The sequence below is a fragment of the Rousettus aegyptiacus genome, unplaced genomic scaffold, assembly GCF_014176215.1.
Source record: "Rousettus aegyptiacus isolate mRouAeg1 unplaced genomic scaffold, mRouAeg1.p scaffold_m13_p_12, whole genome shotgun sequence".
Lineage (NCBI taxonomy): Eukaryota > Metazoa > Chordata > Mammalia > Chiroptera > Pteropodidae > Rousettus > Rousettus aegyptiacus.
The window spans coordinates 17,292,646-17,309,332 of NW_023416287.1; the positions used below are offsets into that span (position 1 = coordinate 17,292,646).

Sequence of the window (16,687 nt, forward strand, 5' to 3'; positions counted from 1 at the left end):
TGACACTGACCTTGACCCAGCCTCTGCCAGGATTCACCTTGACACTGGTCCACAGGGCCCTCAAGCCTGTACCGCCCTCCTCCAGGATCAGACTTAACCCTTCCCCTCCACTTCTGCAGCACCCACTAAGTCCCTAAGTCCTGTTAAATCTCTTCTCTAGCATCACCCCCATGGTCCTGCCCCATCCATTGTCACCAACCCAATTCAAGGACCTTTCTAACGCCCAGAACTGCCAGGCCCTGGGCTCCTTTCAACCCCAAGGATCGAATGCAAATTCCCTGGCCCAGTAGTTGAGGCCTCCCAAGCTTTGACCTGGGCTGAACTCTTCAGTCTTCTCTAGCCCGACAACCCCTCACTCCCTGGAGCACTAAGAGCTTAGTCGGGGGCAAGAGAGATCTTTGCATATCGCAGTTTCTCTAGCTGATTCACCCTTCCCAGTTGTTTCTCCCGAATAACCCTATTCATCCTTCAAGACTCTGCTCAGAAGGTCAGAATCAATTGGTCTGGCTTCAGAGGTCCCTAAGCAATAGGTACCTCCCACTGATTTGCCAGGTATCACCTGCATCCCTCTTCTTGGCTGAACCCTGAATTCCTCTGGGGGAGGAGCTACTTTAATGCGTCTTTGTAGTATGGTGCTTGGTACATGGTAGGTGCTAATAAATGTTTGTGGAGTGTGAGAATGAATGATTAAATGGGGATCCTGGGACAAGATGAAGTATTAGAGATGATCCATAAAACATAGCTCATGTGTGTCACACAACTTTGATGTATCAGAAACAAAAAATGCCACTGTCAAAATAAATAGTTGCAATACATTTGATTGATGAAAATTTCGCTGGCTGCCTCCAAATTTAGAAGGGTATGAGGGGACGATCTGGGATGTTGGAGCTTCCAGAAAAAATGCTGTCCAAATCTGAGTAGATGAAGTACCCAGGCTCACCTGAAGGGTGGGAGGAGGCGAGCAGGAGGGCCATAGAGGGGTTTGGGGTGGAAGGACACTGGGACCATGTTCCAGACCTGCCTCTGACTTGCTGTGCTGTTATATAGTGGCTTGGTCTCTCTGAGTCTGAGTTTCTTGTTTGTAAAAGCAAAGGGCATTTGGAGAACTAATTGAGGCAGATGTGTGTCCAAAGGCCCAAAACACTCCCTCTGCTGTCAGGGTGATATGACTCTCTCTGCTGTCAGGGTGATATGACTCTCTGCCTGCCCCTTTCCATTCAAGCTCCCAGCAGGGTATGCAGACACTCAGAGCTCCCCGGGCTTGGAACCCTCTGTCCTGAAAATACAGGCCCTTGCCAGTCCTCCTGGCAGGTCATTTGGAAGAGAGATCTCAGTGGCAGGTGGGTGAGAAGTGTTCCAGGTGTGCCTCGGGCAGTGGCAAGACCGTGGACTTGATCCTGTGAAAGAGCTTCCTAACCAGAGGTAAAGGCAACAGTGAGGTCCCCCATCTCTGAGGGTATGGGTATGCAAGCAGTGGCTGGACGCCTTGGGACCAGGAATTCTGACCCAGCGTGGAAAAGAATTTAGACTAGTAGGTACTGAAGGTCCCCTTGAGGGACCACTGGGTCTCCTCTCCTTTCATGTGGGACCTCTGCCTGACCCCTGCAAGGTTGTGCTCTCAGTATGAGCCAGATTGAGCTTGCTGACACACTTCCCTCTTCCCACAATATCCCTCAAAGACTCCCCACTGCCTTCAAGATCAAGTTCAAGCTCTTACCCTGGCATTTAATGCCCCTGTGGTCTAGGTCTGCCGCTGCTCATCCACTGGTTGTTCCCCCACCACATGCCTTGGGGCCCTTGACATGTTTTCATTGCCTACAATGGCCTCCCAATACTCTATTTGGCTACTTAGTTTAGGTGTCACCTCCTCCAGGAAGCCTTCCTCGCTCCCATGCTGGCCCTTGTGTTCCAGCTCACTCACATTTGTAATGAATCATCTGAAGGCTCTTTTCACTCCCCTCAAAACTGCAAGACCTTTGAGGGCCAGGACGGCTCCCTGCCGGGCCCAGCACAGGCCTCAACAGAGAGAGTCGATGTCTCTTGAGCTGGACTAGCACTGAGGAGGTTCTAACGTTCTGATTTGAAGTCTAAAGGTGCTTCGGTGAGCTTCTGATAGTAATGTCTGGGCTCAGGACTCCTCTCCACAGTTGTGCTGTGTTTTCTGATTATGAAAAGTCACGTATCTTGGGAAATTCAGATAAGTACGGGAGAGGGAATTTGCTATGTTTGGCCACTGTTTAGCCTACTTTTAGGCCATAGCCTACATTTTTGTTTGGGGGAGCTACCTTTTCCCACTCTCGACTGGTGAAGTTTGGGTGGTGCTGACTCCATCCCCAGCTGGGGGGCAGTACGGAGGCCCAGGTTTCCAACCAGAGCTATTGAGTGAGTGGGCTGCACAGCCACAAATCTGACCAATCAATGCCAAGCCTCAGTCCTGGAACTTGTGTTTGAGCTCTCTGGGAAGAAGTCTTGATATTCCTCTGATGGGCACCTTAGCTCCTGTACAAGAGAGCTCTATGAGAACATGGGAACAACCCAGGGAAACAGAGTTCAGGAATGGTGACAGAAATCAGGTCCCAATCACAGTGTCTGAGTCCCCGGATCCAATTAAGGCTGAAGCTAGCATACTTCTGGATTTTATAGTCACTAGCCAATAAATTTCATTTTTGCTTAAACCAGTTTGTGCTGGGTTTTCTGTCACTTGTACTTGAAAAGTATCTGAATGATATGAGCATATCTCATAGGAAACCCCTATGACCTGTGTGACAGTTGTCCTTCTGGGTGTTCCTCTGGGCCGGATCATGCATATATTTCTATATTTTTTTCCTAACAAAAATGAGATCATACAATATACACCATTTTGTAACCTCCTATTTTTCTCTCGACAATGCACATGGACATGTTTCCATGTCAACGGTATAGATCTACAGCACTGTCTTTACAGCCACTGAGAACGCCATTGTCTGGCTGGACCGTAATTTATTTAACCATCTCTTGCTGATAGATAATTGGGCAGTTTCTAATTTATCACTGCCATCAGGAAAGTGCAGTGAACTTACGGGTAAAATGCGTATGTTTGCTCTTGCTGGATTATTTATGACTGAGGTTCCATGATTCCCAGAGTTTGACTTCATGAATATAAGTTTCTCTGCTGAGATTTTAGATTCTCTGTGTCTATAAGGTACTATCTGTTTTCCTGGACAGGTTTAGTGGCTATCGAAAACAAGTAAATGCAGGGCCAGGGTGTCCCCATAACAGCATCTCTGGTAAGAGTGCTCATTAGTGATGCAAGCCAGTTGGGGAGGTAGCCAGGGCTTGGGGATAGGGGAGGTGTTGGAATGGGGTCCAGCTGGCCATGCGTGCCCAGCTGAGTGCTCTAGCTCCCTAGGCCTCATTCCCCAACTGGGTCCGGCTCTCTGTAAATAAGAGGAGAGGCAAGCCTGGGGGACCAGCTCGGCCCTGAGCCCAGGCAGGACATGATGAACGCAGAGTAGGTGTCACCTCTGGCAGTCACGGTGGTAACTGCAGCAGCCACCGGTGATGCAACACTGAGACGGCTCTAGCTCTCTACATGTTTTGACTCACTAAAGCCCACGGCTACCCTCTGATGCCAGTCTTGTCTCTGTTTCACAGGATGGAAAACTCAGACTCAGAGAGGGTGAGTGACTTGTCCAAGGTCACACAGTCGAGACGTGGTAGAGCTGAGGTATGTATGGCCAACATCTGCTGACTCTCCAGCCCACAGCTTATCCCATTTTATTGGGGGAGGTGGCAGGAGAGGAGACCTGCCCTGGGCAGGACTGTGGAAGTCCTAAAACCCTCTGTTGCTCCTCCCAAGTCCTAACACTCAAGAAAGACTCCAAACCCAGAAAAAGCATAAATAAGATGCCGCTGATCTCCCATGCCTGCACACCCTGGAAGGAACCACTGCGAATGGTTTTCAGAATCGCAGAGTTCTTACAAAAATGATACCATGCCACCTCTGCTGTTTTATAACCTCTTCTTTTTTAGCTCTACAACACACTATGAAATTCTCTCTGCGACAGGAAATTTAGACCCACGGCACCATTTCTAACAGCTGCAGTGGGTGCCACTGTGCAGCTGCAGTAAATGTGTTTAACTAGTTCCCTGGTGATACAACAATGCTACGGTGGACACTCTTCACGGCTGGATCCCTATCATCCTTCGGGTCCCAGCTCAAATGCCACCTTCTTAGAGAGGACTTCTTGGACCGTTCCCTATCAGGCAGGCCCTCCATACCCTGTTAATCTTTATAATGTCACCATGCTAATTTCCTTCACTGCACTAATGGAGTCTGTGCTTATTCAGTTTATTTGTTTGGGTGATTGTATAATCTCTCTCTCCCCGCAACGCCGTGTGCCCTGTGAGGGGCACAGACTAGCAGGGATGAGCGCTCGATGTTGTGAGAATGTGGGAGCCCTCTGGGGCTGGTGCTCTGTCTGCAAAGCAGGTGGCCCCTGCTTGCATGCCACCGTCCAGCCCACATCCCCAGTGCCAGTTCAGGGACCCACAGATCTGTCTTAGAACTCGACTGCAGTCATGGGTTGCTCGGAGCTCCCATACCAGGTGCCTGCCCTGCCAGGACCCCAGCACCGAGCGGTGCTTGCTGCACACAGGAGACAGGGTGCTCAAGACCAGGAGAGCCGGCAGAGCAGCTCCACCATGCACTGGCTGTGTGGCCTCGGGCCAGTCATTTCCGCTCTTGAGGCCTTAGTCCCCTCATCTGTAAAATGGGACCAAGGCCACTGACCTCACAGGGTTGTCCTGAAGAATAAGGAAGATAATAGATGTGCTTTGCACATAGTAGGTCCCCAGGAAACAGTAGTTCAGTCCCACATGCAGTTAGTTTAGAGGTTGGGTCTGACCCTGACTTACCTCAAATGAGTCCGGGGCATGCCCTCAGCTCCTCCCCAGGCCTGCTCCTTCCCTATCCTTCAGCACTTGTGAAACGGCTAAATGCTCCGCTCGGACCCTCTGTCACACTCCCAGATGCCTCACCCACCGCCTACGGCCACAGAAACCTGCCTGGCTCCCAAGCCTTAAGAATGCAAGAGGCACTGATACATGTCTGAGGAACAAATGGAGGAACCCCTGCCCTTTGGGGAAACTTCCTGGCCCCCTGATCCTCAAACATGAGACAGGGATGTGAGCCTGAGTCAGCCTGTCCAGCTTCTCATCCCATCTCCCCCACACGAGCGTTCTTTGACCGCACAACAAGTAACTTTACCTCTTCAAACCTCACTTTCCTCCTCCGTAAAATGGGAGTAATAACAGAATCAATGGGAATTCAATGAGAAAAGCTAAAATGCTTAGCAAGAGCCTGGCCTTTAGTAAGTATTCAATATATATTAACTATTATTGTTATCGCTTTTTGGCCTTTTTACTGTGAAATATAATACATAGAGAAAAATACATAAAACAAAAATATTTACTGTAACAAATTATCACTAAAGAGTTGTGTAATCACCGCCTGGGACAATGAATAGAACCAGCCAGCCCCTTAGAAAGGCCTCCTGCCCCACTCCCAATCGTTACATCCTCTTTTCTTCTCAAAGATAATCCTTGTCCGACTTTTATAGTACTGTTACTATTACTAACAACAATAATATGTAAGTGAAAAAAACCAGTGTGGCCACTGTGCCCCAAGCCAGTCAGGCTCCCAGACCCCCGGCTGCCTCTGCCCTTGGCGCCGAGAAACCCCATCTGATTTCCTGACTTTGGCTCTGGCTGTTCTTTAAATAACCAGCTTGTTAGCAAAATAGCAGCAGTAACACCTCCCTCGCTGCCACCCAGTCCTCCATCTTTCTGTGCAATGCTGACGGCTGCTCTCCCAGCTCCTGCCAAGGAATCCCGTTCTCCGTCACTGGGCCACACATGCTGGGGGCTGCCAGCTACGCTGTGTTCTCAGCAGCCACGATCCTGCACTTCTGGCTGTGCCTGGCCTGGGTGGGGAGGAGGGGGGCTCTGAACATCGGTAATTTTTAGGCAAGACTGGGATGTTGACAAATGAGCCCTCTCCCCCAAGCCCATACCTCAGTCTCCCCATCAACCTCCCACAGAGTCATCAGAAGCTTAACTGAGGGAGTGAAGAAAAAGAAGCACTTAGTGCAATGCCAGGTACCTAATAACTGCTCAAGAAATGCGAGCAGTTATTCGGGTTGCTCCTGTCACATATTTAGTCTCTGGGGAGGACAAGTAGGGACGAGGGCACAACCAGGAGAGTTTGCAAATGATTAAATCCCACAGATACAATTCTCATCACTTCTTTTCCTACGACGGCTTCTCGGTCAAAGGTGACCATTGTCTGCCAGGGGACAGATTAGCAGAGCTGGGTTGGGGGAAGCTAATTAATGGGGTCCTTTTCACCACTATCAACAATAAGGCTGGTACCGCAGGAGTGTGTGCCTCCTCGTTCTTGAAGAAGCACTTCTACTTACATTATCTACAGTGAACTTCACGGGTTTTTTCTTATCCTACGACATTTGCATCTTATACATATTTACGAGTCTTTTTCCTTCTCATAACCATCCCATCAGGGAGGCTGGGCATTGTTGGCAGATGAGAGGACCCAGACCGGAAGGGCTGGCTGTCCTGCTGAAGACCTGAGCTGACCACACGCTCTCTGGTGTCAGCAGGGAACAGTAGCCAAAAGGCCACTGAATAGTTCGTGGCTCCTAATGAAGTCTGGATGGAGGGAGGTGTGAGAGCCTTTCCTCCTCCCTTCCACAACTATTTACTGTGTACCCACTATATGCCAGGCACTGCGCCAGCGACCGGCTGTCCAGGGGGAATGAACCCGTTATTTCTCATCCTTGGGGAGCTGAGGTCACATGAGGAAGCAGATTGTAAACCGGTGGTCCCATGCAGTGCTGAGGAGTGGCTAGGTGACCCTGGGCAAGCCCCCTGAGCTCATTTGAGCTTCGCTTCCTTGTCTGTGAACTGGACTAGTCGTGCCTGTGTGGCCCTGCGAGGTGGCGGTAAGATGAGGTAAGGAATGCGGTGAGTGTCAGGCGCTGCCCTGGCACCAAGCAGGGCATGCTGTTGGGGGTCATCATCATGGGAAAGATGACAGGACAGGCTTGGGGTGGTATGGGTGGAGGCAGGCTACAGAATCCTCAGATGGACGGTCAGAGATGCTGACGGACCTGCACCACATCCGTGTTGGGGTTAGACCAGGTGGGAACTGGAGGAGTGTGGGTGGGACAGGCCAGGGGCACAGGAAAAACAGGGCCTCCCCAGATTCAGGAACTCTGATGGCCTCGCCTCAGCCCCGGTATGGCTCACTGCTTCCCTTCTCTTCCTGAGCCTGTGCCACCAACTGTCCCAGCTCCTTGGGTGTGGCAAGAGCTGACCTTTGAGGTGGACAAAGCGGGACTTGCTGTGCATCCTCAGGCAAGTGGCCTCCCCTCTCTGAAGTTATTTCCTCTGTAAAAAGGGCGTGATCACCGTGCCCGCCTCTTGAGTTGTGGGGAGGACTGGATAAGACAGGCAGTTACACTATAAATTAAACAGACATAAAAGCTCTCACTGAGGTCCCTTCGCCAGTGTGTGGGCGCCACTGGGTGGAAACCTGGGCATTTCCCAACTGTGCCAAGCACGGGGGAGGGCGAGCAGCCATGATTCCGTGTGCCCGGGCTGGCGGGCGCAGTTACTTACCAACCAGGGAGCTACGTGCAGAGAAAGAGCAGGAACCAGTCGGGAACCAGCAGGCGTCACCTCAGGAGCAGGCGCTGGACTTAGGTCTGTCTCACACATCCCTCCGGGAACTGGATCAGAGGTGCTGGCAGCAAGCAGCATGGGACAGGGGACCTCCAGTGCTCAGAGTGACCAGGTTCTGACCACCAGGCACCTGGCAGAGAGGAGGCACTGGTGTCTGCAGGAATAGGGGAGAATGTCAATTAGGAGGCACCTAGGATAATCTTTTACCCTGAGTCCCCTAGATTGGCCCTGAGGACGCTGGGGAGGGAGACACCATGCAGCAGTCATAGAAACCCAAGAGTTTGTACAACACTACATTTTCCAAAGCACTCTGGCATCCTGGCTCGTGTGGGCCTCACATTGTTTTTCAGGGGCGTATTTGCATGTCATACATATTTACGATGCCTTTCCCACCACCCACAGAATCCCCATAGCAGCCGGGAAGCTGGGTTCCAAAGGCTCCGATCCTCCCTGTCTTGCTTCTCCCTCCTTCTCCCTGGATGGGAGCAGTCGGGAAAGCCACACACTCCTGGGTCTGAATCCTAGCTCAGCCCTCATTCACTGAACAACACTGGGCAGGCAGCTGCCCTGTTCCGAGCCTCAGTTTCCTTACTTGTCGAATGGGAATAAGAGTTCCTCCTCTGAGGGCTACTGTGAGGATTGAAAAGATAATGCAGGTACAATTCGTGGCACAAAGCGTGTGCCTGATAAAGACCCTTCGAAGAGGCTCTGCCCCTGTCCCCTGCACTCGGAGCAGCAGGCTCTTCATTGTGCCACCCCCTCATCACTTCCCACATAACACGTCTTGTGCAAGAGGTAACGGGAAGCCAGGTGTCCCTCTCCACCCACCTCTCCCTAACAGGTGCCACCGCTCCTGCTTGGATCTGTAACTCAGCAGGAACCTGGCCCTCCTGGGAGAAGAAAAGGGCCCCTCCATTCCACATCTCCTCCCAGGAGCCTCTTGGCTGCCTTGGAGGCCTTAGTAGTAACCCTCTGCCCGCCACCCTCTCATTCTACAGGTGGAGAACCTGAGACAAAACGGAAACCAGGCTGATGTGGGGGCACGGAATCCAAGAGGTTGGGCTGGGATCTGAACCCAGGCGTCTACATCTCAGCCCTGGGAGGGGATGTACAGGGGTCAGTTCGCAGGAGGAATAAAAAGAAAGGGACAATTAATAGCTGGGGAGGGTCACCTTTCTCTCCTGGTTACCCCAGGGTCCTGAGAAGCCCTCACCACTCTAACCTCCCTGTATCCAAGCCAGTAACAGGCTTGGCCGCATTTCCTCTTCCCCACAGCCCTACAATGCTTTCCCTATTTTTCAAAGGGAGAAACGGAGGCCCAGGGAGCTTCAGTAATTACCCATGAGCAAACATTGAGGAAGAGGCAGGACATCCAGTTTCAAGACGCTGCACTAAATCCTGTGCCGCACTGTCCCCTCCCCCCAAGGGAAAATCACCAACCAAGACAAATAGGCATAACCGTTTGGGCAAAAAGCGTTTCGGGGGCAGGAAAAGAAAATGCCAAACTCCCCAAAATTCTGAACTAGTGGACACAAATTCTTAAAGATGCATAGAAGATGTCAGGCTCTATAATGGGGTGTGAAAATTGCTAAGGCATAAAAATGCGGTGCTTGGGAGGATACATTCCTGATCAAGTTGTCACTTCCAGCCAAAATCAGCTGGATCCCAAAACTGAAGGAAAAAAGGTGACAGCAGAGGGGGAGGCGTCCTGCGCAGGGCAGTGGCTCTGATGTGGGGGCTCCGAGACCCATCAGGGAGTCCACCACTTCCCTGTCGAGGGACCAGAATACGTCTCCTCCGCAATTTCCCACTTTACGACACGTGGGAGAAGCACATGAGACAGTCTCTTAGGGCCCTGCTGGCTCTGACGGTGTTTAGGATTTGGGGACTTCCGACACGGATGAACTTTGAAGACGTCACGTGAACTGAAAGAAGCCACAAAAGACCACAGAGTGTGTGATTTCGCTTCTATTAAATGTCCAGAACGGGCAACTCTGTAAGGAAATACAGGAGATGAATAGTTGCCAGTGGGAGGAATGGGAGAAGGTGGCAGCTAAGGGGTTCGTGGTGTCCTTTGGAGATAATGAAAACGTCCAAAATGGATCACGGTGATGGAACACAATTCTGAATATACCAAAATCCACTAAATTGTACACTTTAAATGGATGAATTGTATGGTATGTGAATTCTATCTTAATAAAGCTGTTACAACAATCCAACACTAAATTTTTTTAGATTCTTTGACCTCCAAATGGGCAGCTGTCCTCTGGGAGCCTGTGGTCCTCTTGGGGTTCTCCCACTACAGCCTGGGAAACCAGGGTGCATTTTCCAAAAAGTCCTCCATGTTTGCCCAGACCCTCTATCCCAGAGGTCTTTGCATATCACATTCACCTCTTCTACGAAGCCCTCCCTGATCTCCCAGCTAGGTCAGGTCCCCTGTTATTGGTTTTTCCTTCTAGCCATTTACCATACTGATGTGAGGAAATCATTTCCACGATTATTGGCTGACCCTGCCTCCTCCATCAGACTAGGTGCTCCATGAGGGCAAGGATCATCGTCATTGGTCATCACTGTCAACACCTAGGCCAATGTCTGACACGGCAGGTGCTCCAAAAATGTTTGCTGATTGAATGAATAAATCAAAGTTCTAAACCCTACAATGCACACTTGGCTTCTGGTCCTGGCTGAGTGATACTGGGCAAGTCATGTAACTTCTGAATCTCAATGCCTACTTCAGAGTAACCAAGGGATATGGACATGGAAAGTACTTTATGAAGTGACCCCTTCCACAGCTGCCCCCATCCTGGTCGATGGGACCCCGTCCTTCCAACCACTCAGGCCCAAGCTCTGGAGCCATCCTGACACCTGACTTTGCTTCGCCCTCCACATCCAAGCCATCAGCAAGTCCTACTGGATCCACCTTTACAGCATACCAAGAAGCTGATGCACCATCTGATTGCTACCACCACTGTGGACTGAGCCATCATAATCTCTTGCCTGGATTTTTATTCATGTCCTCTCTTGTCTCCTGCTTCTGCCCTTGCTCCTGACACAGAAGCCAGGGGAATCAGGTTAAAACACAAGTCAGATCCTGTCCTTCCTCTGCTCTAAACCCTCCATGGCCTCATTTAACCTCAAGTAAAAGCTGATGGTTCTGAGATGCCACAGGTAGCCCCTCCACCACCCCCAGTTCTCCCCCTTTACTCTCTGCTTACGCCCTTCGCTCCAGCTACACTGGCCTCTGTGCTGGTCCCTAAATACACCATTCGGGCTCCTGACTCAGGGCCTTTGCACTTGCTCTTCCTTAGCATGGGATGTTGACTGTGCAGATGTCCGTGAGCCTTACCCCCTCACTTCTTTCAGATCTTTGCTGAGACCTGCCCTTCTCAATGAGAGGCATTTCAGCACAGTGGTTAAGGCTCTTAACTGAAAGGCATGGGCTTGCGGTAAAATCCAGGCTCTACAAGTTACATAGATGAGTGACCTTTGGCAAGGTTTTTAATGTCTCTGCGACTCGATTGCTCATTTCTAAAATGGGAGTAATTATAACGCCTTCCTCATATGGTTGTTGTGAGGCTTAAATGAATTCAGTGAGCACAACCTCCATGTCTGCTGATCCCATTACTCCCCCCATCCACGCCACCTAGCAATCCCAGGGCCTGTCCCTCCCTGCTTTATTGCCCTTAGCTTGTCCTGCATGCAATGTAACAGGATATGTAAATCAGTAATTTGCCCGCCCCTCCCGTTAAACGTCAGCCTCCCCCCCCCCCAGGCAGAGTTTTGTCTTTAGTTTACTGCCAGATCCCGGGTGCCTAGCACAGCACCTGGTATGCGGAAGTGCTCAGTGAAGACTTTACTCCAATATTTTCAATGCTGAATAGTTACTATCTGTCATGAGCTCTGGGTTTCCCCTCCTTCCTTGTCACTGATGTTTCTCTCTCAAGCCCCGTCTGCCCCTCCAAACTCCAGGTCCACATAGCCAAATTTCCCATAGGCCTGCCTCCTTGTGGACACCTCACACCCTACATGTCCAGGGCCCAGTTTGTGACCTTTCCTGGAGACCTCGCCCTCTCGCGGCATTGCCTGACCCAGTACCTGGAACCAGCTCACTCTTTTCAGTAACCAAGAAGCCAGGAAGCTCTCATGCCCCTTCCTCCTTCTCCCTCAACCCCTCATACACAAAACCCAAGACTATGTCTCGCATTTTTTAAACCTCCTAGATATCTCTCAGATCCCTTTTTTATTCATACCCAGAGTCACCCCCTTGTCCGGGCTACCAGGATCTCTCCAGACCACTGCCCTGGGCGCCCTGTTGCTGCACTGTCGGACTGTCGTCTGTGGAGCAGCCAGGAAGATCTTTTCAAACCACATGTAGGACAAATGAGGGTCTTGTTTGCAGGCTTGAAAAGTCAAAATCCTTGTTACTCAAAAAACAAATTGACCAGAGCTTTTCGAAAGAATTTGACTCAGTGCTCCTCAAAAAACAAAAGGCCTCCCCAGGCCCAGGTAAAATGGAATTGGTTGTACGAAAATTTAATTTACAAAATGGATTTACACTGAACCTTCTAGCTCAATAAATATTTGTGGAGTTGAATTGAAATGGAAAAATAGTTTTAAAAAAAATAGCATTTATGCTGTTTCCGAGGCCCAGAAAGGGGAGGTGATTTGTTCAAAGTAACACAGCTCCCAGATTTCTCCGGAGCCCTCCCAGACCCTGGGGCTGTGGCTGCAGAGTGCTAGCTGAAACAGAGAGGCTGGGGCGTTGGCCAGGACAAGAAAAAGATGCTGCAGGCTCTTAGGCTTTCAGAACCTATAAACCTAGTTTGCTGTTTCCTGCTCCCTGCCTCTGCCTGTGTGACTCCCCCCTTCAGGGGAACCATTCCCCAGGTTGGTTCCAACCTTGCCATGCTCTGTGGCTCCCTTCCAGGTGGAGTCTCCTGCCCGCACTGCCTTGGCATTGGCTGCTCCGACACACCACCTGCAATGATTTATGGGTGTTCCTGACGTGGCAGTGGCTGCCCCTTGTGCTGTGTCCCTCCTGGCTCTTCTGCTCTTTTCTGCCCCTTCTAATCGCTCGTCCTCTCAGTATTCTGTCCTGAGTCCACATGGACCTCCCAGGTCTCCATGCAGCCCCGCCACCGCCCTGAACCCAAGCAGACTAATTTACCCAGCTGCCTCCTAGATCTCCCTCCATGGGCCCCTCATGCCCCCAAGTCCAAAACGGACCTCATCACCTTTTCCCCAAAATCTACCCCTCCCTGATAACACTGCAATCCTCCCTAGTCCCTAAGTTAGAAACCCCAGCATCATTCTGGAACCCTCCCTGTCCCTCAGCCTTCCTAAGCCCTGCTGATTCTGCCCCAATATATCTCTCAAATCACAGCTTCTCTCCATACCTACCACCCTGTGCTCAGTTGAGGCCCCTTCTCAGGGCGTTTGAGCACAAGCCACCCATCCACCCACATATCATCCACCTCACCCACACACCAGCCACCCCTCCACCTTCCCAACTGTCCACCAACTACCTACTCACCCCCTACTCACCATCCGCCCACTCCACCCACTCTTTCATCTATTCACTCATCCACTCACCAATCTGCCACCCATATTTACCGAGGCCTCCAATGTGCCAAACCACATGCTGAGCACTATGACACAAAAGTGACTTAGACCCAGAGTACGTGACCTCAAGATGCTCGCACCATAACTGGATTTTGATGGACGAACGGGAATTTGCAGAGGGTGAAGGGGAGGTGGGAAGGCATCTAGGTCAAGGGATAAACAAGGGCACAGATGTAGGAAGGGGACACCTGGGTGTCTGAGGAACTTGACCAGACAGGTGGGGAGGGACAGAGGTGAGATGTAAGGGGTGAATGAGGCTGGCTCTGCAGGGGCCCTCAGGGCCAAGTAAATAAAGAGTTTAAACTTTATTCAAAGCGTGGACCTTGGTGGACCAGGGGTCACCCTGCTCCTCAGTGTTCCCTATCTATAAAATGGAAATAACAGTAAACCTATTACAAAGGGTTGTTGCGAGGACTGAATAAGCTAATGCATATACATATTATGTCTCTTAGCACAGTGCCTGACATATAGAAAATGTGTAGTGAATATCGTTGCTATTACTGCTCATATTATATTTAATATCCTCTAGTTAGCTAGTGGACAGCAGCGAGTTTTACATAAAGTACATGCTAAACTGGACTGCAAAACTCCCTCCGCAGCTGTCAGGGGCTCTGGAGTGAGCTTCATCGCTCCTCCTCAGGATTTCCCAGGCTCTGGCCAACTGCAACCCCACCAACCCCAGTTCAGTCATACCCACCAGCCACTGCTCCAGACTGACTCCCGGGGCCTGAACTCAGCATGCCATGCTTCTAGTTTTGAGGAGTGTGCGCAGTTGAGCTCCAGGTTCCAAGAGTTTTCTAACACATGTGGCCTGTTTGCTCTCACGGACATTGCCCTGTGAATAATAGCAGCTCCTCACACAAAGCTCTCAACACAGCCTTGTCCTCTAACCCTCAGCTCTATGCTGGTACATAGTTACCCATTCTGCAGATGAGGACACTGAGCCTCAGGAAGAAGACAGAGGCTTGTTTGCCTCAGGCTGCACAACAAGAAAACAGCTGAGTGGGGATTCAAACTCTGGTGGGTCAGATTCCAGAGCCCCAGCTCCCTCAAAAGAGAGGAAGGCCCCTAAATTGTCAGGGCCCAAGATAACACATGCATGTGAATTCTCAAGGTACTGAGGAGTGCTTTCCAAGAGAACTCTTTGCAATGATGGATATGCTCTCATTTGCACCGTCCAAGAGTAGCCATGTGCCGCATTTGGCTACTGAGCACCCGAAATGTGACTAATGCAACTAAAGAACTGAATTTGAAATTTAAATTAATTTAAACATAAATAGCCCACGTGACTTGTGGCTACCCTACCGCACAGCACAAGACCAGACAGCTTTGAACATTCTCAACCCCGAGACTGCACTTCCAAATGCTCACACTTTCTAAGCCACGGCTCACAAAATGTTTTGACATTTTGTTAGATTCCTGCCATGTACCACCTGGGCCTTGCTTTGATAAACCAAGGCTACTCGGAACCCACAAGTTAATTGCTTTTTCACAATTCAAGGTCATTCAAGAACTAGTTGCCAAACTCCCGCTCTGCACCAGGCAGCGAGCCAGATGTGGAAGACTGACACGTTTGCTCCTGCCCCCAAGGAGCTCAGTCTGGTGGAGGGACATGTCCTACATTAAGGTCCATGACATAGCAGATCAGTGCCAGAATGAGGTTTATACACAGTCTGGGGAGCCAGGGTGTGGACAGGGTGACTAGCTGAGCTGAGAGAGTCTGGGATGGCTAGAGGACGGGACGGTGACATGGTGTCGCACACTTCATAGTTTGCAAGACCTTTACACAACCCCTGCCTCAGTTTTGCACCTCATGATAGCCCTGTGAGGGAGCTTGGGCCCGGCCTGGTTTCCGGTTTTCTGTGCACTGAATTCCCATCAGCACGCACTTCTGGAATGGCCACTGAGTGTGGGTCACAGCCCTAAGCCCCGAGAGGTGAACACCAAGACCCCCACAGTGGGTGAGGGCAGAGCCGGCTCAGACTCCCAGGCCAGCGCTCTCCTGAATCCCCCACAGCTGCTTCTTGGGAAGGTTCACCAAGGACCTAGCCAGCTAGTACCCAGATTTGTTTCAGTTGAGGACTCAGAAATCAGATGTTCCCTAAATCCCCCAAAGGGCCAGTCTTTAAATCCCTAAACCTTGCTCAGTTCCGATAGGACCCAGCAACCCCTTCATTGGCTGTCTGGCTTCCTCTCTTCACAAACGGCCCCCTAACTTCACAACATGGAGGGCCGTGGAGGATCATCGTCTAATGACAGTTCCCCGTATTCCCTTCACTGCTATTCTGCGCTTGCAGGGCCTGCCGCAGTAGCCCACTCTCACCTGCCCTACTTTTCCTTTCTCTGAATCCTCCGAGCTCATTTTGTCCTTCTTGGAAGGTGTTTCTCTGCACTTCCTGAAGGTGCTCCTGCTCGGGAGACCAGGGCAGTTCCGGCCCTTTCATCTCCTCTTGTTAACACCAAAGCCTGACAGTCTCTCGTCCAAAGCCTGAAGCCCCTCTGGTTCCTCAAGGTGGCTTTGGAGCAAAAGGCAGATAGCCCCTACTCTGTGCCACCACAAGCACACACTTTCGAGCCCCTACTCAGTGCATGGCCCCAAGCTGGACCACACGGAGGGCGAGGAGATGAATTAGACAGTGGGGGGTGGCAAATACGTAAACAGACAAGGCAGTCCAAGATGATGGGAGCTGTACTGGAAGGAAGTCCAGGGGCCCACAGGAGCCCTGATCAGCCTGGGGGAATTAGAAAAACATCGGAAAGTTGCTGAGGCTCTGGCTGGGCCTTGGAGGATGCACATGAATCCATGAGGTGGACAGAGTGAGGAAGGATGTTGGAAGAAAGGGAAGAAGGACAAAGGATGCCATGTGTGGGGAACTGGAAGGAATTCTGCACAAGTGAGGAACCGGCCTGTGAGCTCTGGGGGAGAAGGGGAGGGCAAGGGGAGACAGGGCTGGAAATGCAGGTTGGGGCTCCATCCTGAGGGTCTTGCAATGCCAGTCCAGGGATTGTGGCCTTTACCCTGGGAGCAGTGGAGAACCTAAGGGCTTAGTCGAGTTTGGGTGGGAGAAAGATCACCCAGCAGCTTTGTGAGGGCAGCCTGGGGGTGGCTGTGTGATCCAGGTAAGAGCTGACAGTGGTCTACCTAGAGCAGGGGCACTGGGGCAGGGGACAGGAGACAGATTCAGGACTTGGAGCTGATCAGATGTGAGGATGAGGTTGAGGAAGTCAAGGATGACTTCCAGGTTTCTGTCCTGAGCGACTGGGGAGATACAGTGAATACAGCAGTCTGCTCCCCCTCCCTTATCCTTGGGGGATACGTTCCAAA

The 16,687-nt window shown here is 51.0% G+C and overlaps 1 protein-coding gene across 2 annotated transcripts in view; it reads right to left on the bottom strand.

Annotated features, from left to right (window-relative positions):
- The window catches only part of DLGAP4 (DLG associated protein 4), a 176,712-nt gene that overhangs the window by 117,130 nt on the left and 42,895 nt on the right, over window positions 1-16,687 (bottom strand). For both annotated transcript variants that reach the window (XM_016148334.2, XM_036229445.1), the window contains exon 2: window positions 7,678-7,894. The gene's annotated coding sequence lies outside the window, so the exon portion shown is untranslated. The remainder of the gene's footprint in view (window positions 1-7,677; window positions 7,895-16,687) is intronic.